Below are 27776 nucleotides of genomic sequence, written 5' to 3'. Positions count from 1 at the left end.
TTTTTCCCCTCAAGCAGGCTGAGATGGTTGAAAATGAGACAAAATAATTCACTCTGTGTGCATATTTCTCGAAAAGAACGATGGTTCTTAGATGTTGTGGGAATATGTGTTTTGGTATTATCACCCTCAAGTTTTATTTCACTTCCATTCTCTCCTCCTCATTAAAGAGAATAAAACAGGAAAAACTTTAAAAGAGGAAACAAGGAAATTTTTTATTAATTTTGGTGTGAAAACTTTGAGGACACAGATTCCTCAGCTGTCCATACCTGACTTGGTGATTATGTAGGAGTCATCCCAGTTGCTTTGGAATTGCTTTTCATTCTACAAGGGAGAACATTCAAATGTTAATATTTTCTTTCCAAATATGTAAATAATTGTTATCTTTTAAATGAAATGTGGAAATTAAAAAGTATGAGTTTCTATCACTGCCTCAAATGAACAACAAAAAACATAGAAAATAATTTACAAAGTCTAATTTCCTCATAGTGAAACGAATGGAGCCAAGTGGATTAGGGCAGAAGATTTTTCAGGGCAAGCACAGGTCTTCTCAGCTTCTCTGAGTACAAATATGTGTTACAGTGACTTATTGTCAAGCACTTCATAGTGATGGAAGTTATACTGAGTGTGCAAATTGACCCTAAGAATGTTTTCCTTGTAGTTCTAGAGAGGAACCAGGCAAGATTTGCAACTTAAGTGGCTGAAGGGCAAACAGTGAGACATAGCGCTATATTAAAACTCTTGTGAGAATGACATGCCAGCTGTTAAGCATTAGGAGTTAGGACTGAGAATGCTTGTTCATTTCCTCAGTTGGTGTCACAGTTGCGAACTCTTGAAGGCTGATGTGCTCCCGTTTCCAGAAAACAATCATCCCTCTGTGATGTCGGGATTCTATGGGGGTTAATGCTAATCCAACATTACTAGCAAAAGATTTTTTGGAAGACACCACTTGTTTGACTGCTTATTTCTAAGAAAAATATATGACAGAAGATGAACAAGAATTTGCCATAACTTTACAGGCATTCTGAAGCAATGAATTCACCAACTGCATTTGGCAAGCACTGAAAGGCCTGCCAAAGTCCCTGGAGGCACCGACTTACCAGTATCATCCAAAGTTGTGTGTCACACATTCTCTAGCTACTAGTGAAGGCATCTTGTGACTCTTCCAACTCTTATGTGCAAACAACACAATAATAAATAAAGTATCTATCCAGGAGTCCCAGATGATGAAAGTGGTAGGAGACTAGTGACAAATAGTAAAATTGCTTGACCCATTTCCTTTCCTTCATTCCACTCTAATCACAATATGACTGATTATTTATGTGTATAGTTAGCATGTAGTGATCTCTCAGTCAGCAAATCACAAACCCTAGGAAAACATGGAACAGATTTAGAGTTTTCTAACCAAAATGGGATGCAATAGGAGCCAAATGTATCTGACCTTGAAAGCAGGCACATGGATTAGCCTCATCACACCTCTGTGGAAGACATCCGGGTCTAAATTCTTAGGTACTATAACCCTGAATCTTTCAAGATTCTGTTCCTCTTTACTTTCCATTTTGCACTTGTAATTCATCCTACTCTTGATGTTGTCATCTTGTAATCTCAATAAACAGCAACTTACTATGTATCACAAGGTATATGCCAGGCAATACTCTTGTATCTGTACACAAGAATGTGGAAAAATTTTTGCTCATTCAGTTCTAACACAGTTCTAGGGCTGGATTAGAAACAAAAGCAGCATTTTCCCACCTTTCATCAGCCTGATTTAAAAGGCATTGCTACACAAAGAGAATTCGTGAAAAAATGTACAAAATGTTCCTACAAGGCTGATGACATTTTCCATGCAAATGGAATTCCACAGTGTATCCAAGGAAGAAACTTATTCAATATTCTAAGAAGGGTTAATTTTGGAAAAATTTTACCCTATTTAAAAGGGACTTCAAGAGCTTGCCTTTCATTAGCTTAAATATACTTTGTGTGTGTGTGTGTGTGTGTGTGTGTTTGTGTGTGTGTGTGTGTCTCTAATAGTGTTATGCTCATATTTATAAAAGAAGCTGTAGAGAAGAAAATTTATTGCAAATTACATATGATTTCTATTTTTCTTGTCATTTTCTTCCAGAAAGTATCTTTTTAATGTAGAAATATCAAAATCTACACAACAGAATTACAACTAGTGCACATATCTTGCATACAATTCAGGACCTAAAATTAACTAAGAGAGCATAGCAATGATGCTTGTTGGGTATTGTACTGATATGGGCATTGAACCTATTTCGGTTATGCTAGTTATTGCAGAATCAGGAAATCATCAACACTAGTTAGGGGAGATGTGTGGACCAGGGGACTCTTGTTCATGGTAACTGTGGCAGCTGGTGAGCCCACTGGACATTGTTGAGAGACTCAGCAGTGGAGCTAAGCAGCGGGCATTGAGGTCTTTACTGTCTGGCACAGAATGGAGAAGGATTTTGTTATTCAGAGGGAGGGAATGTTTGACGGGAGCCATGTTGAAGTGAAGTCAGATGAACCTTAACCAGAACAGCTGCTGGCTTCCTTTAGAAGATCCTAGTTGGGTGCAGAGGCATGGAAATTGATTGGACTGAGCTTATTCCAATGAGTCTCATCTTGAGGAAGGCTGGCTAATGCTGTCTACTACTCCATCATAAGGCAGTGCCTGGTTTGAAGGGAAAGAGTGGCAGGACTCAGAACACTGTATCCTAGGCCATCTAATAATGAATCCAGAGAGAATCCTGGAAGAGAACGATTTTTTTCATTCATTTTTCTTTTTTTTTTTGTTTGGTATTTTCTTGTTTTATTCATCTGCTTTTTATTTCTCCTTTATTTTGTTCTTAATTTCTGAGGGTGACTGTGATTCCTAACTTCCTTGTGGGTATGCTCTTTGGATCCCTCACCCAAAGAATAACAGTTAGAGGATTTTTGACCTTGTGCATCCAAATCTAAAGTCCCTTTTGAAACACTGCAGAATTTGGGCTAGAAATAAGTGACAGAGGAAGAATCAGAGTCCTTGCCAACCAAAGAGAGGCAGACTGCACTCATGGGCAAAGCTGCAGTCCTTCAGGATTGGGATAAAGTCTGACACATTTAAGATACAGAAGAGGACAATGAGAGCTAAACAGATCATAGGATCACCTACATGATGCACAAATTTCTTGTGTATACAGACTCCCTCATAAAGGAAAACACAGCAGTGAAAATGTTGGATTTACTGTGGATTCACAAAGGGCAATGAAGAAAACTGGAATTGTCACTATCTGCTGCATATGATCAGAGCATGTGAATACTGTATCACTGTGTCAGGGAAATACACAAACAGTGGGCACAGCTTGTAACTATGAGCTAGGATTGCATGAAGCAAAAATTGCAGAGTATCTGGTGAGCCTGGGTAATGAGAATGGCACAGAAGTGACAAACAGTAGGTTGACAATTATGGTAACACTGCATACAATTCTGGAGATGAATAAAAACAACAAAAAGCATACATAATGTGGGTATTCTTCAGTCACTCTGAAAAGTACCCAGGTGAGCAGATTCCCCAACAGTATGAGGACATACTGCAGCAGATATTGCAGCTGCCATGGGAAATGCAAGAAGGCAAAGAAGATAAACTGAAATAAAGTTAATACTTTTACAAGATGCATATGTGTTGTACCTGCCAAGACCCAAATCAGAATGAAGACAAGTGATGAAAAGATAGATTGTGAAAAAAAAATAAAATGAAACTTAATAAACCTATGTACTGTACTTTTTTCTAATCAATTCAATTTTAATGACCATAACACTTGACCTATACATTAAGTTCTTGAGGCAAAGTTTAGCAAATATGTAGGTTTATTAACACTGACTGTAGAGAACAGCATGCATTTGGATCAGTGTACACAGCCATGATCAGTGTATAATCCTTCTAATAGTGAGAATGTTCTAAGAAATAAACATTTGGTTGGGAGAATTTCATAAATGTATTCTCCCTGGGTGTCTGATCTTTAATTTATTATTTAATTAGGTTTTTTCTTTTTTTGGTGCTAGTGAGCAAACACATGACCTCATGCTTACCAGGTAGGCACTTGACACACTGAGCTAAATCCCCAGCCCTTGATTTTTTAATCTGTACTATTACCATTATTTTCTTCTACACAAACAGCAAAGATAGAAACAATGCTACACACTTGCAAATCCAGTTTCCTGGGAGTCTAAAGGAGGGGGAGATCACAATATAATCAGTGGAAAATTCAGCAGGAATTTGTAATTGTAAGCACCTAGCATAGAATCTTAAATATCTTGTAAAATTTCCCTAAAATTCAAGTAGTAAACAGCATAACTCTACTCAGTGAAAAACAGACTTAACTCAGTCATGTTTTCATTTTTATTTATTTCTGTGTTTTAGGGTCAGAGGGGTACTGGGAATCAAATTGATGACCTTGTGCTTACTAGGCAGATGATGCAACACTGAGCTATATCCCTAGCCCTCAGTCATGGTTTTAGTGGAAAATTTTATGGTACAACAGAGTAGAATTAAAAATTGTTAATTCTAATGCATTCAGAAATATTCAGAATACAGGTATGGATGTATTAAACTGATATATTCAGAGTATAGGTATGGATGTATTTAGACTGATGATGCAAGTTATAAATATTTTTTCAAAAAATCAAGACTCTGCCTGAAAATACAAATTCTTCTGTCAAATACAAATTATAAATGTGATATAGACTGTAATAAAGCAACGTTAGAAGATACAGCTTTACAATTTCTTTTTTTCTTCAGTGAACAGATTGAATATTGGACCTCAGTCACAGTGAGGCTTTGCTCTAACACTGAACTACTGAACTCAGTTGCTTTAGGTACTATGAGACAAAATGCATTTTTTTCCACTTTTTTTAAACAGTCTAATTCTAATTCTGTAGTTCAGGTTGGAACTGAACTCACTGTATAGCTCAAAATGGCCTCAAGCTCATACTGATCCTCTTGCATCTGAATTCCAAGTGTCAAGATTTCAGTTGTACACCACTACAGTCCATTTCAAAACATATTCTTAAATAAATAGCTTTCAAAACATATTCTTAAATACACAGCTTCAATAGTAATTCATGAAATAAATTGAAACATATACAAACACAAGTCTGCTTTCATGCTTACCCTAAGAACAATCTGAGTTTCAGAGACCTTCTATATTATAGATACTATTATTGGCATACTGATATCTCCTGCCTCTTTTCTACCTCCTTTGGTCCTCCCTAAATAAACAAACAAAAAACCTCTTTATACCTAATCATTGATATGCTGCACAACTTCTGTTTTAGGCTTTTCTCCTACTCTATCACTCCTTGGAAAATCTAACTCAAGCAGCATTTTTGTATTTAAACAAAGGTAACAATTAGGCCAAGAATTAGGCCCCTTAATATTGAGATGATGCCCTGGCTCCTTTCCACCCTTACAGGTATCACACATATATATCCATGTAAATGCCCCTGAAAGGTTCTTGCCCTGGTATAAATTACTGTATAATTTATGGCAGTGCTCTAACATGGCAGAAGGCCAAAGCAAGAGCTCTTAACACTTCCTCCTTCTTCAGCCCTAATGGCAACTCTCCTTCCTGTTTGCATGCATACAGAATTCCAATCAGTCCCTTATATGTCACCAATATCGGTCCCTTGTGCCACCTCCGATCAGGTTAAAGGAGACAGCCCAAGCGCCACGGGTTGTTGCTCCAGTCTATGTCCTCAATTCAATAAAACTGTTGGTTTTGTACTTTTTGCTTCTCTATAGCACCAGAATAATCTAACAGCCCCAACTCAAAGTGTCTCTCAATATGGGTTTAATAGGCAGCCCCTTCTGGAAGTTGTCTCTAGCAGGTACACTTCCCCGTTTCTTTTCTAAGACATTAACACCAAATATATTTTCCTCAGCATTCCATCCCTGTTGCAGAACTCACCTAAACTGTCCAATTCTGAGTGGATCTATCATCTAAACAAATTTTTAAATGTCTTTGGCATTGCTCTGTATGGAGCTCAGGAATCCACTCTACATTTGGCAGGTCCTCCTCCACTGGGCACATAACCACATTTTTTTGAATTATCAGGGTCTTTCTCAATATCTACTATGGGTTTAGAAATGTAGGAAGGTAGTGGAAATTTAGAAGATCACTACAAATATTGAAAAATGAAAGTTTGAGGAGAGGAGTTGTCTGTATGAGACCCTGCATCACAGGTATTTATAACCCTCAGACCCTCCAGGTGTGCTGCTGGCAGAAATGAAACCAGGGACCTAGCTCACCACCACTGCACCCTCCTCAGTTTGCATCTGAGCCTGGATCTCCCCAAGGCCCCTGCTCTGTGCAGAAAGGTGCAGATGCAAAGGTAGCAGGGGGTTTCTCAAGAAAGCACTCAGGCTGACAGTGTCAAAGTGGGCAAAAAGTCCTCAGAACTCAGAACTGGTCTTGCACTAGCAATGTTTCAGGCAGATGAGTTAAATAGAAATATTATGGCAGTCAGAGAGGCTAGGCCCTCAAAAGAGCCAGTGTAAGACACCAGATAACTTGCAAGTATGGGGATAACAAACACTTCCTGCTGTGGGACAGATCTCACCACAAAAACAAAGAAAACAGAACCACAACTTGAGTGTCAACATCAGAGATTGATATTCTAAATAGGTATCCAACACCTTGAGGAAATCAGAAGGCACTAACTCAACTCCCTACAGGCAAAGGCCCTGCTCTCTCTTGCTATCTTCCCTATTGGATCCCAACCTAATCAATTTTACCTGAACAACTACACTCATAATCTTACTAATTGATCATAATCTGTCACACCTCATGCATCCCTGCATTGCAAGTTCCCATTTCCCCCCACCTTGAACCTGCCTCACCTCATGGTTTTGCTCTATAAAAATCCCTAGAAAAGGCAGGGTCCTGAGCAACCTACTGGTGAATCCTGCTGTCTGTCTGTTTTTTTGGGACATGGTAGATTATGCCAGCCTGGGGCTTAGCTATCTCTAAAATGACATCTGCCAAACCTTGGTACTGGGCCCAGAGAAGTAACTTAGCTTTCCAAGAGTAACTTGTATGTCTCTTGGTCTCTCTATCACGGTAACCTCTTATCAGGACAGAAGCTTTCTTTCTCCCAATAAATATATGTTTCACTCTTAAACTCCAATGCTTCTAAAATTTATTCTTTGTTTTTAAAAAACACGAAATCAAACCGGACATCTAGTAGGTTGGAAGTTTGCTTCTCTCAAATCAAGGGACAATAGGAACAGAGAATAGAGCACTGCCCACCTGACACTACATCAGGACCTGGAGCTAACCTGGGGGACCTTAGTCACCATAGTTAGGCAAGGAGTTTTTTCTTTTTATTTTTCCTTTGGTACCAGGGATGGAACTCATGACCTCATGATTTTCAGGCAGGCACTGTGCCACGGAGCTATATTCCAGACCCTAAGTCATCATAGTTAGTTTTCACCAATTCTAATTGTACCTCTTGAAGATTCCACCCCATATCAATGCTCCTGTCCCAAAGCCTCACCATTGTGTAGCTTGATGGTCTTATAGGGTCTTTCCTATGCAGTTTGAAGCTTGTAGAAGTCACACAAAGCAGCCCAACCATCTGGGGTCTTTTGCACAAGGTGCTAGGGACAAGCATTTTGGCGCCATGACATTGGAAGAACCCTTCCCCTTTGCCTCCTCTGATTGGACAGATTATACAGCTCGCTCCATTTTTATTGATTAACTTCCACTCTATTGCCCTCCCTCTGAGCCAAGTATGAAAAGAGAAACAAATCTTTAACTGCAAGAGTCGATGGAGCCCAAGAGAAAGACTGTAAAGCAGACACGAGATTGTCATAAAATGTTAATCTCATCTCGCCTAAATAGTACTTGCATTTAAAGGTTTTCTTACATTACTCAGGAAATTTTCCTGCAAATGGATCAGGAATGTGTTCAGAAGATTCCCAGGGTCAATATTCTAGTAAAGAATCAATCTCCTTATGTCAGAAAACAACCTGAGTACAGGCCAGCACAGGACACAATGGAATAGAGGGAGAACTGGTTGCATGAGAGGTCAATATTTGGGAATGAGGCAACTGCCTTCAGTTTGAAGATTTTCAAACTATTGCTTTCCATTTACTGATTTTTCAGCTACAAAAATGAATATATGCCGCTGGAAAAAAAAACACAAGATGTTAGGGTTAAATGATAGCAATATTCTGAAAAAGAATTTTAAAAATTTTAAAAAGAAAGCATACATTTTAACTCTGCCACGCAAGCTTACTGCTCACCCAAGGTCAAACCCTCCTCCCCTGTTTTTTCAAAGTGAGCATTTTGCCAAGCATGAGGGTCAGAAGTGCAGTCCCACTGCTTATCCACTGAACCATTTCCTTTAGATGAGCAGGGAAACATTAGGATTTCAGACTGTAATTTTCTCATGCCCTGTAGTTCTCTCCTTACAAATTCAAATTTTGACTCTTTTAGGGCATTAATATTTTTAGAAGGAATATATTGCTTGGAGCCATGTGAAACTTTTGATGTTTTTGTTTAACTTAGACCTATAGACTATTATAGTACCACACTTCTAGGTGTGTCTGGTGAGTTAATGTGAGTTTGATCTGATCAACTAAATCTTGTCCTTGGAGCCTTTCTCTTTGACTCCTTCTGTACTTTGTCTCCTGAATCTATAAAGTAGTTACTTATTTTTTTTTATTTCTATTTGCCAAGATGTTTGTACATTGGAAACAGTCAAAAGCAAACTGCAAACTGAAATGAGACAAAATGAACCTAATTTTCTTAAATTCTATATTTCAGGTATTTTGTCCTTCTAACTAAATAAATAACCATATAAATAAATACATAAAAACCTAGTAACATTCAGTTATGTGCATATCCTAAATAAATTTCCAAATATATCGATTACTTTGATAACTTAGTTGAGTGATTGATGCCTTCTAATACATCATAGACATAAGCAGGAGATCACTGGAGGTGTGCTCTAGTACAGTGGGTATTTTTCATAACCCTGTTTGCTACTGCTTCCTGGTTGTCATGAGGGGACCAACTTTCTTCTGGCACATTATTCTGTAATTCCAATTTTAGGTAAATCAATTTTAATTCAGTTCAAATATTTTTAATTATTTCAATCTTTCTTTACTTTTTTTACTTTTTCCTTTTGGTTTTGGAGACATGGTCTCATACACAATGAGGTATCCCTGTAAAATACTCTGTAGACTCTTGTATACAACATCTAGGAGTAGAAAAAAAATTTGCAAAACAGTCCAAGTGTAAAATAATATGTGCAGATAGAATTGTAGAAGATGATTAAATACAGAGATAATAATTATCCTACAATGTGATGATATAATATAAAGTCTTCAAATTATATCCTTAATATAACTGTATTCATAATATGTGTTAATCCATTGAAAATTGGACCAAAAAAATCTAAATGGTCTCATGATAAATGGGGGATAGTGTTTTATTATACAAATTTTAATAAAGGAACTAAAGAAATGCGACATTCCCTCTACCTAATGCCTGAGTCACCTTAAGAATCAGTTTTTTAAACTGTAATCTGGAGTTAGGCAAAAAAAAAAAAAAAAAAAACAGGCACACACATTAAATTTATAAGAAGTGTTTAGAAATACTTCTGTTTTATTTAAAACCTAAACTTGATCAGACTGCCAGTATGAATGCAAAGAAAGAAGCTAGTAATTATTTCATTATGGTCAAAAATATTACTTTTTTTGGCCAAGTACATCTCATTTCTATTGAACACACAAGGAAATGTGCAATCCAGGCAGATTCAGGACAAAATATGAAAGACAAATATGGTGGCTATACAAAATATATGGGGGAAAGAACTTTCTGCTCTAGGACTGAGCACAATTTCAAATATAAAATTGCAAATCTATAAAAGATAAAGTGATTTTAAATATATATAAAATGAAACATAGCTAGGATTTATGCACACTAAACACCATAATGGTTGAAATTTGCTTCAGTAATAATCCCAGAGTAAGGATGGAATATCTAGAGAGAGCAAAAAAGTCAGTTTTATAAAAAATAAGTATCTTCATGGCAAATATGAACACATGATGTAAACAATTTCCAGAATATTTACCTAAGAATATTAAAGGGGTGCGATTAAGAAAGATAGGAAATAGGCAAATGAAAATAAATAATTAAATTTAACTTTCTATCAAGAGAATTCATCAAATTAGAGAATGGTGTTTGTAGTTTAGAAGTAGATACTATCACATGCTACTAGTAGAGGGTGGAAGGTGTTGATTAAGAATAGCATGATGGACACCGTACCACTCACCTGTAATCTGAGCTGGGGCATGAGGCTCACAAGTTCCAGGCCAGTGTGAGCAACATAGTGACAACTTGTTTTGAGAAAAACACACACATCTTTATCCCGTCTTTAAATGTTTACAGAACCTGCATGCCTGTAAACATACTCCAACGTGTCTATGAAGTTTTCTTAAATCCTCTACATGAAATGTGAAAATAGCCATTCTCCCAAAACTGTTATACATGTTCAATAAATCTCAATTAAAATGCCATCAACATACCTCATAGATCCAGAGAAATCACTCCTAAAATTCATCTGGAGTGGCAAGAAACCTAAATAGCAAAGACAGTTCTAGGCAGCAAAGGCAAGGCAGGAGGCATCACAACCCCTGACTTGAAGTTATACTACAAAGCAACTGCAATAAAATCAACATGGAACTGGAATCAAAGAGCCAAAGATCAATGGAATAGATTAGAAAATACAACCACAACTACAAACACACTCAACCACCTTATCTTTGATGAAGGGGTCAAACATGTTCACTGGAAGAACGACAGCCTCTTTAATAAATGGTATTAGAAAAACTGGCTTTCCATATGCCAAAAACTAAAACTAGATTCATGCCTACCACCATGTACTCAATGAAAATCTAAATGGATCAAAGACCTGAATAATAAAATAGAAAAACTAAATTTATTTGAAGACAAACTGTAAAAATCTTGAAGACATAGTGGTAGGTAGAGAATTCATAAAGAGGAATCAAACTGCATGGGAAATGTTTCCCAGAATCAATAACTGGGATCACATCTCATTAAAAAGTTTTTGCATGTCAAAAGTAATCTCCAGCATAGTGAAAAGAAAATGGACAAACTGGGAAAAAATCTTAGTGAACTCTCCCTCAGAAAAAGGACTTCTGTCTAAAACATAAAAAGAATTAAAAAAAAAAACTCAGACCCCCAAAATTCAAAGATCCAATCCAAAAATGGGCATCTGAGATAAATACACAATTCTCAGATGAAGAAATACAAATGGTAAATACATGAAAAAATGTTCATCCTCATTAGTCATTAGAGAAATGGAAATTAAAACCACACTGAGATCCCATCTCACTCTTGAAAGAATGCCAGGATCAAGAAAACCACCAACTACAAATGCTGGAGAGGATGTGGGGAAAGGAGCTCTCCTGCATTGTTGGAGGGAGTGTAGACTGGTGCAAGCATTGTGGAGGTCCGTTTGCAGATTTCTCAAAAAGCTGGGATTGGAAGTCCCATTTGTTTCAGCTATTCTCCATCTAAGCATATTCCCTGAAGAACTGAAAACATCATACCACAGTGACATATGTGCACCAATGTTTATAGCAGCACAATTTGTAACAGCCAGATCTTGGAAACAACCTAAGTGTCCATCAACTGAGGAATGGATAAAAAAGTTGTGGTATTAGATTCGATGCAATCCTGATAAAAATACTATCTACATACCACAAAGAACTTGAGAAATCACTCCTAAAATTCATCTGGAGCGAGAAGAGACCTAGAATAGCAAGGACAGTCCTAAGCAGCAAAGGCAAGGCAGGAGGTATCACAATCCCTGACTTGAAGTTATACTACAAAGGAACCGTAGTAAAATCAACATGGTACTGGAACAAAAACAGAGTTGAAGATCAGTGGAATCGATTAGAAAATACAACCACAACTACAAACACACTCAACCACCTTATCTTCAACAAAGGGGCCAAACATGTTCACTGGAAGAATGACAGTCTCTTTAATAAATGGTGTTGGAAAAACTGGCTTTCCATATGCCAAAAAACTAAAACTAGATTCATGCCTATCACCATGTACTAAAATAAAATCTAAATGGATCAAAGATCTGAATATTAAAACAGACACACTAAATGTATTGGAAGACAAGTTGGGTAGAAACCTTGAAGATATAGGAGTAGGTAGAGAATTCATGTAAAGGACTCAAACCACATGCAAAGTGCTACCCAGAGTCTATCATTTGGATCACCTCTTATTAAAATGTTTCTGCACATCAAAAGAAATCTCCAGCATAGTGAAAAGAAAACCCACTAACTGGGAAAAAATCTTAGTGAGTGCCCCTCAGACAAAGGACTTCTGTCAAAACATATAAGGACTTTTAAAAAATCAGACTCCCAAAATTCAAAGACCCAATCCAAAAATGGGCATCTGACATGAATAAACAATTCTCTGATGAAGAAATACAAATGGAAAATAAATATATGAAAAAATGTTCATCATCATTAGTCATTAGAGAACTGCAAATTAAAACCACATTGATATTCCATCTCACTCCTGAAAGAATGGCCAAGATCAAGAAAACCACCAACAACAAATGCTGGAGAAGCTGTGGGGAAAAAGGAACTCTCCTACACTGTTGGGGGGAGTGTAGACTAGTGCAACCATTGTGGAGGTCAGTCTGGAGATTTCTCAGAAAACTGGGACTGGAAGCCCCATTTGACCCAGCTATACCACTTCTAGGCATATTCCCAGAAGAACTGAAAGCATCATACCACAGTGATATATGTGCACCCATGTTTACAGCAGCACAATTTGTAATAGCCTGATCTTGGAAACAACCCAAGTGTCCATCAACTGAAGAATGGATAAAAAGTTGTGGTATTTTTATACAATGGAGAACTACTCAGCTATAAAGAATGATCACATTGAGGCATTTGTAAATAAATGGACGCAGCTTGAGACCATACTCATAAGTGAAATAAATCAAACTCACCTGTATAAATACCAAATAGTTTCCCTAGTATAAGAAATGATAAGAATACATAAAAGTATTTGGTAATCATGATTCCCAACCATATTGGTTTGAAGCCATATAATGTTTTCACTCATTAACTGCAATGGTTTTAAACTCGGTTGTTCAATTTTAGTATCTACGACAGTACAAACAGCTATTTTGAAGAAAACAACACAACATAAAAGCTGTGCTGATTTAATAACATCTTGTTTTGAAGTCCCATCAAGCTGTGGTACATCTGTTTCCATTGGTTTTAACATGTTGTATCTTACTATATTTCACTATATACTATAGTATAAACAAAATTCTTTATAGGCAAAGAGATAATAAAGAAACTGTTGTTCATTTTCTATTAGCTGGTTCTAAACACCCTGTAATTCTTGCATTCTCTTGAATGGCTTCACACTGTCTTGATATGCTTGATGTTATATTATACGAAGTTACACTCAAATAATTCAAGGAAAAAGGCACTATGGTGACTACTATTATCTTAGATTATCTGGTGGTGAAACACAATAATGCTTGAATTGTTCAGTTCTGCCCTGTGTGATTCTGTTACAATGTCCTCTCTTATCTCAATCTCCCCTGCTTTTTAAAATTAATCTATTTTCTCTCATTTTTTAACTAAGGGAAGACTAAATTTAAAATAGTGGGATATATGATAGTAACTTTCTTGGTTTTTCTATTAACTTGATTTGAACCCCAGTATTGCTCTCCCCATCTTGTTCTGTCTGATCATTCTATATTCCATGTTGTTTGATAGTATCAAGTTTGAGGGTATAGGCAATTACTTTGAAGGCAATAAGATATACTATGATGCCCATTATGGTTTGACTATTATCCTTTTTTTGAAGTCCTGCAAGGTCTTCAGTGTAGGTTTTATTGGTCTTGTTCTGTACTGTTTTGATCAATTCTATTAAACCTGATGATGTGGACAACTCAATTTAAAAATAGCAAGAGGCACAATGGTAACCACTTTTGATCACCTGGTATTCTATTTTTGCATCATGTGCTATGCCCTCCTTTCTGTTCTGACTGTTTTGCTTAGTCACATTTGGTTTTATTGTCTTCAAAAAAAGTATTAAGAACCGTGGGAGTAACAATACCAAAAAGTCTAATTGTTATTGTAAAAAAGAGAGGAAAGGAAGGTGGACTAAGGTATAAAACCGCAGGTACGTTCGAGTGTGTAGGATGGAAAATCATATTACTGAGCTTTTGTTGGATCACTGAACAGAACTGTCTCCAATTTCACTGTATGAATGTTGACTTTATATGCTTTAATTTTGTAGTTTGGACAACTGTTTCTGGGAAGATAATATGTAACCTATTAACTGGTGATTTCTTACTGTATATTTTTTTCTTGAAATATTGTATTATTTGTACCCTTTTACTGCTTTGTTTTTTCATGTCCTTTCTTTTTTCTCTTTAAATAAAAAAAAGTTGTGGTATTTTTATACAATGGAGTACTACTCAGCTATAAAAAAATAATCGCATTGAGATATTTATAAATAAGTGGGTGCAACTTGAGACCATACTCATAAGCGAAATAAATCAAACTTACTTATATAAATACCAATGTTTCCCTCATGTAAGAAATGGTCAGAATACATAAAAGTATGTGGTAATCATGATTACCCATTATATTGTTTTGAAGCCTTATGATGTTTTGATTCATTAATTGGAATGGTTTTATTCTGGGGTGTTTGATTTTATTTTCTGTGATGATATGAACAGTTATTCTGAAGAAAATAATACAGTATAATCGCTAGCGCTGACTTAATATCAGGTTGTTTTCAAGCTTTTCTTCTGTCTGCATCAGTTTTATCTTATTGGATTTTATTATATGTGATAGTATAAGCAAAATTGTTATAGTGAAGAAGACAATAAAGAAACTATTGTTCATTTTCTGTTAGCTCGTTCTAAATACTCTGCAATACTTTTACCCTCTTGAATGGTTTTACACTGTCTTGTTATGTTTGATGGTATATGAAGGCATACTCAAATTTTCAAGGAAAGAAACACTATGGTAACTACTGTTATGTCGGTTTATCCTCTGTTACGTAAATTGTTCTGTTCTGACCTGTGTTGTTACGTCCTCTTTCATCTTAATCTCCCCCACATATGTGTGTGTGTGTATGTATATATGTGTGTGTGTGTTTGAGTGTGTGTGTAAATTGAAAAAATAAAAAAAACACCAGTTAGGTAAAGCATCTATTCATCCTGTAATGGTGTCAGCTAGGAACAATATCTGTTGAAATCCTCCACATGGTGGCATGTGGCTAAAGTCTAATTGCCATCACTCCCCAAGATATTTCTCTCTTCTCTGTATAAGCTCTTGCAAAGGAAGTAGTTTTGGCTGTAGTCTTAAAGAGCTATAAAGTTGCCCTTTTTGCCTCCCTATCAACTTTTTTATTTCCCAAGGATACTTCACACATGTCTCTCTGGTTTATCTTGAAACACATGACTGACCTGCTTAGGGAAATGGGCTGCCTCTAGGAGCTGTTAGATTTCCTTCTTGAGATTCAAGTATGATTGCTTATTAGTTAGAAGACCCCATTTCTTCCAGATAATTGCATGGACACCAATATTAGGAAGGCATATTTGGAAACTGTATAGATATTTAAAATTTGCCTTTTCCTGATATGAATGCCCAAGAAATAATTGTTAGCTTGTCCTTTTGATTAGATGTCCCTGGGGAAAGAGATTGCTTCAATGACTTGTGAACTGACAACAGCAAATCCTATCTTTCAACATTCTTGAATTAAGTTATTTCATCCAGTACACTGTGTCTTCTCAGCATTATGGAAGTGTAGGTCATTAATGTTCTGCCTGATTGCATAGGTCAGAGAGATCACTTGTTCACAAGAATAGCTAATTTGGGGCTGGGGATTTAGCTCAGCAGCATAAGTGCCTGCCTTGCAAGCAGGCAGTTGTGAGTTCAATCCCTGGTACCGATAAAAATGAGAAAGACAAAAAAAAAAATATGTATAGAAGAGGCAAGATTACATGTAGTACAAGATTTTATAAAAACTGAAGGGTTGTCCAAGTGCACACCCTGATATTTGTTAAGCCATTTTCCTGTTAACAAGTAAATTTTGTCTCCAGTATAGCTCTGACCTAATGGAAAATTAGGATTTCTAGTCTCTTAATTTTGCAGCTTTCTCTGTGAGTAAGCAGTAGCTGCTACTTCTTACAGGCTCGGTAGTCATCCAGAAGCCACCACATTTAATTTTTAATTTTTTGAACATATACTACTGAATATGGTTTTCTTAACCTTTGTGGCAAGACACAAAAGCAATAATTTCTTTTCTGATATGTAGAGGAAGAAGGATTTTATTTTAAGACTGGTATTCTCCATGCTGGAGCCTGAGTAAGGGCATGTTATTTCCAATAAATGCATTATCCATCACTTTTATTCATTCTAGAGGTATAGACTTGGGGTCTTTGTCAGCCTCATATAAAAACTTTGGCATTAGACCAAAATTGGGTAGCCAGGTCTTCAAAATCCAGGAAGAAATAAAGCTCTTTGGTGACAGGAGATCCAAGATCACAGCCTTAATGAGTTGCCTATGTCAATAAGTATTGGAATTGGTTCAGAAATGACTTCTAAAGTTAGCCATTGTACCTTAGAATATATGTGAAATTATTTGGAAACATACATTTTAGGTTCTCTGGGGTCTTTTTCATCATCAGAGACAGAAATGAGAGTTTTGGCTGGTCTAGTACCTGTCTATGGGTTTGGGCAGTCAACACTCAAGTGCCGTGAGTTAGGCATCTTGGCAGATTCACAGTTCGATCAGTGTCCAGAGGGTGACTTGAGATAGTCATGTGCCTAGGGCTAGACGTTTTGCATTTGAAAAAGTAAATTTTCTATCAGTTTTACTTGGATTTTGCCTTAGATAATCTGAGTGTGTTTAAAGTATTGCTAACTGTGATAGTTATAACCTAAACCTTTCTTTTTTGATTTTCTTCTTAGTTCCAAATGTTAAGCACAGAAAAGGCCATGTACAGCAATTAGGCCATAGGTGTCTGTGGGTCCATCTGGAGTTTTTTGTAATTTACACTGAATATCTGAGGCTGATTGACAAGTGAAACGGAGTACTTCTCCTTCCCAAGAAAATGAATCTATGCTCATATATTTATGAAATACTTCTGTGAATCTGTTACGGGAGACAGCTGAATTTTCTTCTGTTCCATGTATGATCTCACTGACTTTATAATAATTAACAGATTTTTAAAATAAGCATTTTACCCCCATTACAAGAGCAGCTAGCATATCATACATCACTTTTAGTCACTTATGAGTATTATACTTCCAATTTGGTCTTATCGAAGGGAAAATATCCTGTCCATGGTGGTTTCTTTCCCTTTTAAAAGCATATTGCTCATTTGCATAATTCCTAGCCTTTTGTAGGATTGTTTGTCCTTCATCTCAGTACAGCAAGTAGTCAGAATGAATTGGGCAACCCACTATGAGATACAAAAAGAAAGGATCAAAGTTTAAAACACTTCTGCAACATTTGGGTCAACTGACCTAGCCATTCTTTGCATTGCTGAGCATCTGCAACTGAAAAATGAATCTGAATTTGAGTATTTCTTTTCATACTTGCAACCTCTCTTAGGTGTAGGACATGTTGTGAATTACAGAATAAGAAGCACCACTAATGGTTCATCCTGCAGGGGATAAAGCTGTCTGTGTATAGCCAGTGTGTCGTGCATTGTCTGAAGAACATAGTGAGGGAGCTGATTAAAACTGGGTTCCTTTAGGCCACAAGTGTTCAGTGGAATTTCTGAGTCATGTGGAAGACTGAGCATGATTTACTGGTCTGAGAACTACAAAGAGAGTGAAGAGATCTCCCAATGGAGATATCTTCACTAAACAGACTGAATAGACCCATATCTCTATGGGAGGCAGGTGGAGGGTCCAACACAACATCATCAAAGATATCTACCTCTCCCTCAGGGATCATTTTAAATACCATAATTTCTGCCCATTTTCTGTGATAAAGGTTCAATAAATACAGGCTTTAGAGGGTTTTTTTTTGTACCCTCTATATTATATGCAGAAATGAGTTTAAAAAGGACATCATAATTTAAAATGTCATCACTTATCTATCTCTTGCCATTCCCTAATTCACATCAAAAACAAATGCAACATTGGATAAACTGTTCCTGTTTTCAAATGGTCAGGATCAAACCTTTACTTCTAATCAGCAATATGGATGAGTGTTGAAATCACTGGAAACTTTGGGGCAAAATCTGTGAGGTTTCTCATGGCTCCTGTTGGGGCCTATATACAGAGAGAAGACCAGATCTTAGCTCAAGATGGAGTCCCATGATGGAGGAGACCTACTTTGAGGCACATGGGGTTCCCTTATGACACTCAAAAACTTACTAGTCAGATACTTCTGTATGACTCTAGAATGATACTGATGTCTGTTATAGAAATAAGCATACATGATAGACTTTAGTATTGGGGCCAATTAACTCCTTAGGGAGAGAGGTTGAACTATTAGAGAGCTTTACCTGGTACTGTTTCCCATGAAGTCAGACTGTAATCTCCCCACCAGGATTCCCTTTGCCTCTATTGAGCCACTTTATGGCTCTGCCTAAGCAGGGTGAAGCCACTTGAGAAATAATATATCCTCCATTTCTTCTGATAATGAAAATATTGGTACTTGTTTAAGGCATTAGAAATAGAAATCTTTTTAAAACAAACTCCTAAGAAAGTTTGAAGAACAAGGATGGCAGTGCTTTTGATACTCACTGGCTGTGTTTTTGTTTTGCTCACACCTTAACTCATAATTCTAACATATCAGAATTTTGTTAAATGAAATATGAAAAAAGCCCAATTTAAAAGAAAATGGGGAGGAAGCCCATTATTGTCTAAAATTGGAGGTTCATCTTCTATCTATAAGGGTGAGATTTCCCAGGATGGTAAGGCCATTTGATTCAAAATAGGAAAATGGAAAATGAAGCTAAACAAAAATGACTTCAATTGACTCAAAATTGCATCTAGTCCTGCAATAAAACAAGAGTAAATGGCTATAGGGCAAGGCAGCCTGTATCCAGGATGAAAATAGCACTTTGAGAAAGAAAAATACATTTGGGAAAAACACACAGATAAGATTCTGAGCTCAAGAGCTTCAAACTGTGGTATGCAGAATCCAGGCTAATTTGCCCCAAAGAGTAGCAAAATTCAAAAGAGTTGAAAAATGTGCTGATAATAGGGCACACCAAAATTTATATTGCACACACTATACCAGCCATCATAAACTTTAGGTCAAGCATACACAGCTTCCAAATGATCTACTATGTAACTGGGGCAATAGCAGGATATCTCTTTACTTAATTTGCACCCATAGAGTGACTGCAAATGAGAAAAAGAGAGATAAACTTCCAGCAGGATTGAATGTCTATTGTAGCTGGAGAAATAAAACAGAAGTGATGTATTCCCTATCGTCCTCCCACATGGTGGGAAAAGAAGCAGTTTCTGGTGGCATTAAAATACTCCTGAATTCCCAGCCTAGGGAAGAGAAACTGAAAGAAAACAGAAAAAATGTGTCCAATGGTCTTTCCTGATGTCCTTGCTGTCTAAGCCCAGTTGTTATTGTTTCTGGGGATCTGGAGTCTCCATTTAGAGATGATTTCTAGGAACATTTGTCTTGAACAAACAATTAAATGAAACAACCATAAGAATTAAATGTAGGAAAAAAATAAAAGGAAAGGTATGAAAATGGGCTTTGCAGAATGAGTTTTTTCCTAAGCAAATAAAGAAGAAAAATAAACATAAAAGTAAAACCAAAAGTAAAAGTACTATAGAATACAGAATAGAGTAACTGAGGATCATGATAGTGATTACTTAATGCCATCTGTCTCCTTTACATTTCTTTTCAGATTTTCCCATGCTTACATCACAATTAGATCCTCCCATCCAAAACCTGACAAGTTCTCATGAAAGGTTCACAGGCAAATTTTGAAGAACCAGTTTGGTACAATTTTTCTGGAGTTTTGCCATGCCTCCTTTCCCAGCCAGTTTAAGCCATTCCTTATTTTCTGGTCTCAACTAAACAACTTAAGTTGGCCTCTATCTCCTCATGATCCTCCTCCCTCAGTCTCCTGAATAGCATGAATACAAACATGCATCACAATACCCTACTTCAAAGAGATTGTTGTTAAGGAACTGCAAATATGGGATGCAACATGGCTTATTAGAGGAGACAGTAGAGAAGATGTCATGATAGAAATACTTGGAGAATGGGGCTGGGGATTTAGCTCAGTGGCATAAGCGCCTGCCTTGCAAGCAGGCAGTCAGGAGTTCGATCCCTGGTACCAATAAAAAGGAAAAAGCCAAAAAAAATAATAATAATACTCGGAGAAGAGTCTCCAAAACATAGGTACTCTTAAATAGGAGAGGCAATCACATTAAGAAGTAAAAAATCATTCTGAATGATAATTCATAGAGATTAAACCAAATATATAGATAATTGGAAAGACAAGATGCCATCATGGTTGATCTGCATTTCCCCTACACCATCTGGAGATTAGAATTTTACACAATGTACAACTGTTAAAAGTATATTAATTTCACTGTAAGCATAAAAACTAAGTTAATATTTATAAAACCATTTCTATATACTTTTAATGCTAACTAATGCTAACTTCTTGGCATATTAAATATTTAGGTTCCCCAAGTGTACTATATGTAGAAGAATTCAAACTGAGTTAACAGGAAAGCCAGTATTTCGATCCTTGCAGTCCATGTTCAACTAGACCCAGAATACTATGGTACTCCTCTCAAAACATTATATTGTTCTGATAAGTTGTCCAACTTCACAAACAGGGAGATTACTGAATTCCAGAGGACAAGATTTAAACAATGTACATTGCACTAATGGGAGGATCACTAAAGAGAGGAATGTCTGCATGCCTCCAAAGAAAGCCATATAGTCAAGCAAGACCTTGATGCTTCTGGCACTTGACAGAACTGGTAGAGTAAAAGACTATAGAAGAGCAAATAGGTTCCTCGTAAACCTTGTGAAATAACTGGAGAACCGGGGCTGGGGATTTAGCTCAGCGGCATAAGCGCCTGCCTTGCAAGCAGGCAGATCCCTGGTATGGATAAAAATGAAAAAAGACAAAATAAATAAATAAATGAATAAATATTTTTAAAAAAATAACTGGAGAACCATTAATCCTTAACTAAGTTGGAAATATATAATATAATATAATATAATACAATACAGTATAAATCAAAGTCTTAGAGGGCTATGTTGGGAGAAATAGAGATATGTGAAAAAGAGACAAGTAAAAAAATCATAACTTTAAAACTGAAAATTGAAACTTCAAGACACAAACCCAGTATAAACTTTTCCTTTTGTCCAGGACACAATAAGCCTGGACAATTTCCTTTCACCTACAAAAAAGTTTATCTGTTCCTTATTCCCTGGCAAATTGTCCTGTTTCACCTGTGAATAGTCCACATTTTTACATATAAATTAACCTCTTACATTAGGCTCCTCTTAGAGTTAATTATTATCTTAATGTGAGTGAGCCATTTTCCCCATCTACCAAAACAGGAGATTATAGATTGCCAAATTTCACAATTTGTATTGCCAAAAATACATAAAGAATCCTCGTTTCAAACTATTGTGCAGAAAAATTTTTATCAATAACATTTTCTGTGCCTCTTGTGGCTATGCCCTGAAAATTCTTTTTGTGTTAATGGAGTTAGTGAAACCCTAAACGTTGTATGTTTAAGTTAGGCAAAGGTCTTCTCACACTCCATCCAGTAACAAGACTATTAGGGGAAAAAAAAAAAAAAGAAAGAAAAGAAAGATGACCAGAGAAAAAGAGAAAGGGAGAGATTAAAGAAGAATATGTAATCAAAGTGTATTATTTGCATGCTTCAATAGGCCAAAATGAAACCTATTTTTCATTACTTATATGAACTAATAAAAAATATATTGAAATGGCATGTATGAAATTACTTGTTAATTCAGTTAATATTGTCATTCAATAATCTACACACAAAGGATTACAGGGCCTCATACCCCACTACAAACAATTTTTCTACCAAGAGAAGACCATACATTCCTCAAATTTATACTATTTGACATCACAACATATTTAGCCAAAGTGATTATCAGAACAAAACAGTTATTAACCCCGGTACCCCCCCAAAAAAAAGTGTTCTTGAACTTAACTTGTTTCTTTCCTTAAACCTAAATATGTAGATAAAAAAGAGAACTGCTGATTAGTTTGCAAAGGCATCTAGCTGTTATCTACATCATAACTGACTTAAAGCCATGATCATTATGTCTCAAACTCTCTTGATGCTGGTGCTTAAGGGATATTATTTGGTTTAGACCTTTATATGCTAAGTGAGAAAAAGACAAAAAAATTAATGTGTAATAGTTAATGTTAAAATAATTTTGATACTGGGGAGTATACCTAGGAGTACTAAACCACTGGGGTACATTTGCAGGTGTTTGATAAATATTTTGAGACACTTTCTCACTAGGCAGTACTCAATTTAGTGTTCATCCCACTTCTGCCTCCTGAGTTTCTAGGATTGAAAATATATCACCAAGCCTACCAATCTATTTTTCACAGCAAAATAATGGGAAAGTAAATGTGATTAAGAGAAAATGTATTATATTTGTAATATTTTGTTACTATCTGGGATAGCAATATAGAAAACATATCTTCCTAGTGATGTTAATAAGTAGAAATGAGCCTGGGGATTTAGCTCAGCGGCATAAGCACCTGCCCTGCAATCAGGCGGTCGTGAGTTCGATCCCTGGTACCGATAAAAATGAAAAAGACAAAAAAAAAAAATAGAAATGATTTTTAAAATACAGATTGCAGGAGACCAACTGGGATTCACACATACATGTTGGCAAAGTATGTTTCAAGTCATTTGTAACAAACATCAACATCAGACAGTGAACCTTATGAACAATGAAGAATAGCATTGAGAAGTACATCACTCCCACAGAAAAACCCCTGACACAATGTAAATTATAAATTTCAGCTTTTAATAGACTGAGTGGCACCTCTCATGATTTAGGTTTTCCTTACTTCCAATATTATAGCTAAGTAGATAAAAACAATAAAGATTACCAAAGATAGAATGGTATCACAGTATCAGGGGACAGAATAAGGCATTTGCTTTGTACATTTAATAGTGACTATACTCCCTGAAATACCTAGAGCTGAAAAACAATCTTTTAAAAGAAAGTGTTGCTTTTGATAAATTGTATCATCCTTTATTCTTTCTGGAGAGATTACTATAATTCATGATATCCTTTTGGAGACAAGTTACAGTCTTGTGGGATGCTGGCACTCAGAAACTTACAGCAGTGGTTTATTTTTGGGATATGTGTTGGAAAAATTCCCAGTAAATTAAATGTCATTGCAATATAAATATGAAACATAAAATTCTTGATGGTAAATTTTATAGAAGTGATAATATTGAAGATGAAACAAATCCAAAATTAGGCACATGACATAATCTACAGTGATGTATACATATAAGCAAGCATCCTGTCATGATATGAAAAACAAAATCTGCAAATGTATAACATGTGTCAAAATGATTCAACTTCATGAAAAACACATGTTCAACATCTAATGAAAATACTTAATATGAAAATAGCATCAAATTGAAAAATACATTTTGACACAACAAATACACAGAACATACACCAAAATTTAAAGCAAAAAGTGTGTAATCCGAACAATTTTTTTTGTTAGTGAGTCTCTCATGTATCTGACATGAACTACATATATTCATATACTTGATATTACATGTTTGTGCTGGGAGCACTTCAATATTACTTAAATACATAGGGTCTCACTCCAGTGAGTTTTATGTCTGTTTAATGTGAATTTAGCAGTAAATCCTCTTTCACATTGCTTACATATATAAGGTTTCTCTCCAGTGTGACTTTTTTGATGTTTTTGATGATACCCATATGTGGTAAAAACTTTCCCACACTGCTTACATAGGGTTTCTCCCCAGTGTGAATTTTTTCATGTATTTTACAATAATCCTGTGTAGTGAAAGCTCTACCACATTGCAAACATACATAAGTTTTCTGCCCAGAGTGATTTCTTTCATGTCTTTGGCAGTCATAGTGTCATCTAAAAGCTTCCCATATTGCTTACATATACAGGGTTTCTCCCATCTGAATTCTTTCATGTACTGTACATGCAATCAATCTGCTGAGCCCTTTCCCACATTGCTTACATATAGGGTTTCTGCCCAGTGAGAACTGTTTTATGTTTGTGAAAACTACATGTCATGAAAGCTTTCCCACATTGCTTACATACATAGGGTTTCTCTCCTGTGTGGGTTTTTCCATGAATTTGAATAGCATCACATGTCCTAAAAGGTTTCCCACACTGTTTACATACATAAGGTTTCTCCTCCATGTGAATTCTTTCATGTGTTCTCCAATGACTGTTTCTGCTGGAAGTTTTCCCACATTGCTTACATACATATGGATTCTCCCCAGTGTGTTTTCTTTCATGTATTTGATAAACACCGTGTGTGCTGAAAGCTTTCCCACAATTGCTCACATACATAGGGTTTTTCCATAATGTGAGCTCTTTCATGTATATGACAAGGAAGGTTCTACTCTCTGACCCTAGGTAGTTGATACCTATCTAGAATATCAATGATTGTTCTTCATCCCCTGAGAAAGTGTGTGGATACAGTCACTCTATCTTTTGTCTTGAGGTCTGGCCTTCAAGGAATGTAACTCCAAATACAGTTGTAGAGTATTTTCATCTACATAGCTCTTTCAAGGGCCTAGTCTAATCTGACCACCTATGATATTTCTAACATAACTAAAATAGCGGGACTATAACAATTATTTCAGAGATGACATCCCTTTCCATTCCCACTACTGCTGATATCTCATCTTTAAAGGCAACTGAATTAGATAGTAATATTATAGGCAGTTAGACAGGGCTATGCCTTCAAAAGAGACAGTGCAAAAGACTAGTTATTTTGCAACTTTGCATGAAACAGACACCTCCCAGTGTGGGCCAGACCTCAAGACAAAAGATCTAACAAATATACCTACATCATAAGGGTTGTTATTCTAAATAGATCTCTATCACCCTGGGTAAGCCAGGAGTGACCATCCCAAACCCCAACAGGAAGAGTCAGTGCTCTGTAAGCATGCCAGCCTGCTACCTGACTCACTTCCCCATTTGTCCCTGAGCAATTAGTTCTGTGCCACCTCATACCCACTTTGTGAGTTCCCATTTTTTCTCCACCTTAGACCTGCTTTTCTTTGTGGTTTTACTCCATAAATAAAGTCTCTAGAAAAGACAAGGTCTTTGGCAATCCTCTTGGGACCTCTTCTGTTTGTCTGTCTTTCTCAGAGGCTTTCTTTCTCTCAATAAATATTTTCTGCTCTTAACCTCCATTGTTCCTAAAATTTATTCTTCAAATTTAGAGGACATGAACTTGCTACTTGTACAGTAGGTTGAGGGTACTTGTATAGTAGGTTGGGAGTTTCTTTCCCCTATATCATCATGTACATGTAGATATGCCAGTTCAATGTTTCTTTGTATAGGTTTAACCAGCAACTCTTTTATTAAATTGTCCTCCGCAAGAACCACATCCCCTCTCTTAAGTTAATGTTAAGACATTAACATCCCTTCCATTTTTCTTAGCATTCTAAACTCTCTGGAAGACCTCATTTAAATAATCTAATTGTAATAAATAGTTGACTTACCAATCTTTGAACAAGCCACCTATCTAGTGAAAAGGGGCTGAGAAAGAGGGTTAATAAGCCATATTAATAATAATTAAAATAAGAATAGTAGTTGAACTACACACAGTGCACCCAGAATAAAATTTCTCAGAAAATATGGCTGCTACTTATTAAGCAACCAAGATTCTAAGCACTAAAAATGAAAACTAAACAGTTTTTCTCTAAAACCCCACTAACCACTTTTCCCCTAAAATTCTTTAAACTTTACATGGAAGTCTAAGTTCCAAATGGTCACTTTAAGTACAGAGTCATTTGTGATAAGTGGCTATTAAACAATGGTGCAATTACTGCAATTACTCTGGTTATATATAATTAGCTCTGGATTGAGTAGCCACATGATCACCCACTCAGGATACTTCAAAGGAATCTGGGAGCTCTTTTTATTTCCAATATAAAACTCTCATAATACACTTCATCTTCTTTAATTCCACAATATTCTGAGACCACAATCTCTCTTTTATCATTGTGTGTTGCGATGTGACATAAATAATTAAGGTGATATTTTTCAATGTTGCTGAGTAAGAAATGTAAGAATGAACTGCGTGCTTGGAAAAAAGCACTCCACCACTTAGTCATATCACCTGCAAGATTAAACTTTGCATTGAATTCTCATGGCCCTTCTCAATACATTATGAGTTTGGCAATGTGAGAAAATATTGGAAAAATGAGATAGTCACCGTAAATATAATAAGCAGAAGTCTGAGATCAGATATGTGAGGGAGACTCTGTTTTGCAGACATTTATAAATATCAAACCCTCCAGATATTTTACTAAAAGGAGAACAGAGAACTGGCATCCCACACGTGCACCTAGTTTCAACTCACACCTTAATCAGGATCCGTATTTCCTCCAAGACTGTTGGAAATGAAGCTGTGCCTGGGATCACCCAGGACACCATTGTGGACTGACAGTGTTATATTTGTTATAGCCTTGCTCTAACCATTGCGTCTCCTTCTTGTTCTATATGTTCCGTACAGCCCCCCTCCCCTTCCCATCTTTCTAGGTTAAGTTTCTATTTCCTGAAAAAGCTGTAAAAGCTTTAGGTTTCAGTTTCTTGTAACTCTCCTACCCCCTCATCTGGCTATCTATAATAAAATGTGCTGTTGTTTAAGAAATGCTTAACCTCAAGGAAATACGGAGAAGCCCAGATGCTATCTGTGTCAATGATTGCAACATTCCTGCGGTTTTCGGCTTTAAAAACTTAATCCCTTAGCTGTGAGGCACGCAGTCTCTGGGTGGATCCTAAGGAGGCTGTGTTGCCAGGCCTGAAAATAAAGCCTTTGCTTCCTTGGATTTTATTCCGGGTCAGAGCTATCACAATATTGGGGACAAGATGCAGGAAACGGTGATTCAGCAAAGGGAAAAGGGGACAAAAAGCAACAAATATCAGTGCCCAAGAGTCTGGAGCAAAGCAGGGAGACTGTAGTTCCGCATACCTGGTTTTGATCACTTTCTTTCAGACCTCACCCAGATTCCATCCCGTCCCCAGCTTCCGACCCGCAACATCAGCCTTGTGTGGTTCAGGATCTCCCAGAGTCCTTCCCAAGCAGCCTGCAGACTTTAAAAGTCACAAAACTATGTCTTTGGTAAGGGCTCTCAGAATTTGCTGTGGAAACGACTTCAGCGCAATAACATTAGAAGGACCTCCTACTTTGGGCAAACTGATTGGACAGTTCCTACAGCCCGCCTCTTTTTTGCTGATTGACGCCTGCTTCGTTGCTCCCCCTCTGCACCAACAGGAGAAACAAATCGCTGCCTGTTAAAGTGGAGCTAAATGACCCAAGAGACTTCTAGACCAGGCTTTTCTCTATAATAATTATATAATAATTATCCTCACCTGAAGGATACTTGCCATTAAGGGCTTTACAACTGACTTTTCAGATCAGCTCCTATTTTTTGAAGGACTCAATGTAT

General features: G+C 36.6%; 1 long non-coding RNA gene across 1 annotated transcript; it reads right to left on the bottom strand.

Moving 5' to 3' along the window:
• Window positions 1-188: 188 nt before the first annotated feature.
• LOC134472451 (uncharacterized) lies at window positions 189-27493 on the bottom strand. Its single transcript, XR_010042269.1, has 2 exons — window positions 27299-27493; window positions 189-321 (listed from the first exon to the last, which is right to left on the bottom strand). It is a non-coding gene; the product is annotated as an uncharacterized LOC134472451 (long non-coding RNA).
• Between the last annotated feature and the right edge of the window lie 283 nt (window positions 27494-27776).

The sequence above is a fragment of the Cavia porcellus genome, unplaced genomic scaffold (assembly GCF_034190915.1).
Source record: "Cavia porcellus strain 051 isolate PalLab524CR breed Dunkin Hartley unplaced genomic scaffold, mCavPor4.1 scaffold_23, whole genome shotgun sequence".
NCBI lineage: Eukaryota > Metazoa > Chordata > Mammalia > Rodentia > Caviidae > Cavia > Cavia porcellus.
This window is presented reverse-complemented; position numbering and strand designations above follow the sequence as displayed.